Below are 4,171 nucleotides of genomic sequence, written 5' to 3'. Positions count from 1 at the left end.
AAGTGAACCTGTGCAAACTTTTCTAGGTGAACCTGCTTTAGTAAGGGGGCTGGGCTAGATGATCTCCAGAGGTCCCCTCCAACCCCAGCCATTCAATGACTCTGTAACAATATGAGTGATGAAGTGGACAATGATTAGGACTACATTTTGCAGAACTGCTTTAATAACACTTCATTGTTGATAAATGTTTTGTTTCAGAAAGAAAAAGAAAAGGTTATGTTAATTTTAAATAGACATCTAGAAATCCTAAGGATTTCTTATTGACATGTGTGTGTCCATACTTATGACAGGGTAATCACAATCTTGGGTGAGAGCCAGCGTCTTCCTGCAGTTTTAAAACATAGCAAAAGATAAAGGAAGCATACTTTCACATGCAGGGAATAATGATTTTCTAAAATGCCTTTTAAATGTCTTTTCTGGCAATGAAGATGAACAAAATCTCGGCAAAAACAACGGTTGATTTTTAATTGTGATTTTTTTATTACGTAAAGAGGAAACAGATTGATATTAATGTTACGTACACAGTGTTTGTATAAAACTTGCAGTTTTAAAACATAACTGTGTGGATACAGAAAGCTGTACTATTTATCCAGCAAAAGTATGTATGCCAGTTTGGAAAGATAATCCACGATAGGGCTGCTCTCTCACTTGAACATTTTCACTGACATCAGTGACATCGTTTCCAAGGACAGCATAAGCAGGATTTGGTTCTCTGAAGTTGTGCTCTGACTATTATACTGGAGACTGCAGTACCTCACATTTGCTGCTTAGAGAGAAGTGTATAGCAGGGTAAAATGTACTACAGGGATGTCAGTCGGAGCCTGAGAACTCAGTGGCATTACTCTTGTGCTTCGAGTTAAGCAAACACTTTATGAGATTCACAGTGGAAATTGTGAGTCTCAGGCTCAGACAACATCATTCTAACTGAAAGTCTTCCTTTCTTTCCTAAAAAATAAAATCTCTACAAATTTAATCAAGAAATGAAAAAAACCTAAGAAATACCAAGAGGAATTCATTGCAAAGCCAAGCATGGCTGAGCTTTATAGAACCAGAATTTTGATTTTTATAGAGTATGTGATTTAGTACCACTGAGATTGAGACAGGTTGTCAGGCAGAAGATGAAGCAAGCATGAGCTCCTGAGTCCTGTTCCTGCAGCAGCTCTCTCATAACTGATGGCAGCATCTGTTCTATCAGCACTAAAATACATATGTAAATAAGGAAGTGACCTAAGAAAATTTAGGCATTTCTGCTCCAGGAAAGATAAAGTGATATAACTGTCTGGTAACATAGCAAGGAAAGTAGTGGGTTTTTTCATTGCTTCATTTTCTAATTTTTTTTTTTTTTAATATATATATATATATATAGCGCATGTCCGAGAGAACTCTAAACCCTAGAAAGGATCAAGACAGATTCATCCAAACTGAAGGACAAGAAGTGAGAGAGGAACCAGAAAAGCTTGTTCTAACTGCATTTAGACTTTACTAAATGGATAAGATTTGACTAGTAATAAGAATACTTGTGTCTCACTTGCTTTATAGTTCCTCTCTTCCAACTGGAGTTTCCATGCAGTGATGGAATTCTGTGGCTTCGCTTGAAAGACTTTTGTGCTCCCTGTGTGACCATTCTGGACTTGAATAATTTGCCAGTTTGAATCTCTCACAATCTAAATCATGTCTGATCAGGAACTGCTGTGCCTGTGGCAGACCCCACCAGAAGTGGCAGGACTATGACCATCTCTGTGACTGGCCCATGCTGCAGGGAAGATGGGGTCCAGTCCCTTTAGCTCTCCCAGTAAGCCTATGTCTTGAACATTTAATGACATTCTGGTCTTTATACTTGCACAGAGACCACACTATCCTGAAATACAAGAATTCCCTATAAGCGTTACAGTGCTACAGTTTTACATTTGAGAGCTAGCACTGGGGGAAGGAGATACTGGATGATTCTTTTAGCCTCACACGGGAATACAAATACTTTGCTTTCTCACTAAAAAAGGTGGCGATAATAAAAGCATCCTATAGAGAAGCTGTTTTCCTTCCTAGAAGCTCAGGGCAAGATGCATATTCAACCATCTGAACTGATGCCTGTCATTGCAAAGGCCTTTTTGTTACATCTGGCTTGAGGCCTCTAATGAAAGAAAGAAATTTTTCTTTGATTCCTAAAAATCACTGGGTATAATATAAGAGTATAAAAAGCTCACTTGGAAGGAGTCTATCTTTGCTTTAACTGTTAAGTAAAGGGAATGTCCCTGATGTGAATTAAATCAGATTTGGCATAAATAGGGTAGTAAATGATGCAAAATGAGATGATAACAGGATGCTCTATTGTGAAATGTGGAGCTATTTAAAATTAAAAAACATTGTGTACTTTTCTAGGCTACTCTAAAGAAAAAAAAATATGGCAACTGGCTTATTTTATGCTATTTTCTACAAAATATAAACTCTTTAACTTAAAAATTTACCGAAACTTGTTTCAGATCTACTGATAGTCTATGACTCAGTGAGGAATATTATTCAAATACATCGAACATTTATGTACAGTTCTCTGCTTCCTGAGGGTACTATAACTCTTCAGAAATATCTGATGATAGTGCTTCCTGAACAGGCAGGGCAAACATGATTTTGTACAGCTTTCTGAAAGTTGAGGATATGGGGAAAAAAAAAAAAAGTAGGTCTAGAAATTCTTTTTGCTTTCATCTTTAGATATTGTTAATGCATATTTAATTCCCTTTAATTCCCAGATCAGATGAATTTGAGATTTTTCTTCATTTATAACCATGATTTTCCATTCCATGCTTTTCAGGTGTGATCTCTTTCATCAAATGACTTTTTTCACTGAAGCACAATGGCTCAAAGCACACAGCCAAGAAGCAGTATAAGAACATGGTTAGGAACAAAGCAAGGTTGAGGAAGTAGCTCCCAAATGCAGTGTCCCAGCTTCCAGCAACCTATGGCTCAGAGATTAGATGTCATTACTTTGTGTTTAGTACTCCTTAATGTATTTCTGCTCAATTAAGGTGTCTGGTTACTTCTGAAACCAAGTAAACTAGCATTCTCAGCATCTTGGGACAATGAATTGCACAGTTTACCTCTGATTTCTGTGGAAGAAGCATTCTATTTTTTTTATTTGCCACTTGCATTTGATATCTTCTGATTTTTGCATCTGTTCCTTATTTCCCTTTACTCATGTTTTTAAAAAGTTTCATTACATTTCCTTGCAGACAATTGTTTTCCAGACTTCAGAGTCTAAATCTATTGAGTTACATTTTCAGTGTGCACTATTTTATACTTTTTTGTCTTTCTTTGCAGCTGTTCTAGTTCTACTTAGGTGTCTTAGTGACAGAATTGGAACACCCATTTAAAATGTATTGTGGATTTATTCCATAGTGTAGGGATATTTTGTGCTATAGTCAATATTCCTTTCCTGAAAAATATTAACATCATAGTTGCTTTTCTGAAAGTATCCTGTTTAACATATTATGAGGAATGTCAGCTAGTTCAGAATGCATCAGTGTGTATGCATCTAGTCTGTGTTAGTTTTCCTACGTGCATTACCTTACCTTTATCAGTAATTTACTTCCCAGTACATTGTTCAATGACTTACCTCCAGCATGTCCTTTCTTAGTCATTTTCTTCAGGCTTTTGTGTTTACTAGCTTAAATTTATAAGCATGATAAGATATTGTTATCTTCCTTTTTTTACCTTCCCCAAATTTGTGTACACTTGCCAGAGTTAACCATTTATATGTGTTTTGAAAAGTATCAGATTTAACTAAGCTTCCTCTGGCATGCAAATGAGTCTCTCACCTTTTGAGCTTATTCTTACTCTGCTTCCTATTTTGCAGCTAAGAATCCACAAGACAATTTTCTTTCTTATCTCATGACATTAATATTCTATATTCTTATATTGACAAGAACTTCACTGAAAAAAAACCACAGAAAACCACGATTAAATGATGTATTTACTCTGGTCTATAAACTTATTTTGGTTCATTCTGGAAGCTCCAAAGATATTTAGTCACGACTCCTCTCTGCAGAATCTACACTGGTTGTTCCTCAAAATTCCCATTTTCTTAATGTACCTACTGATCCATTTTCTTCTTTGGTCACAATCAGCAGGCAGACACATACAGGATATTGTAGTGGACATCTGCTGCACACTGCCTGAGCAG

Source organism: Corvus hawaiiensis, chromosome 1 (genome assembly GCF_020740725.1).
Source record: "Corvus hawaiiensis isolate bCorHaw1 chromosome 1, bCorHaw1.pri.cur, whole genome shotgun sequence".
Classification (NCBI taxonomy): Eukaryota; Metazoa; Chordata; class Aves; order Passeriformes; family Corvidae; genus Corvus; species Corvus hawaiiensis.
Note: the sequence above shows the minus strand (reverse complement) of the source record.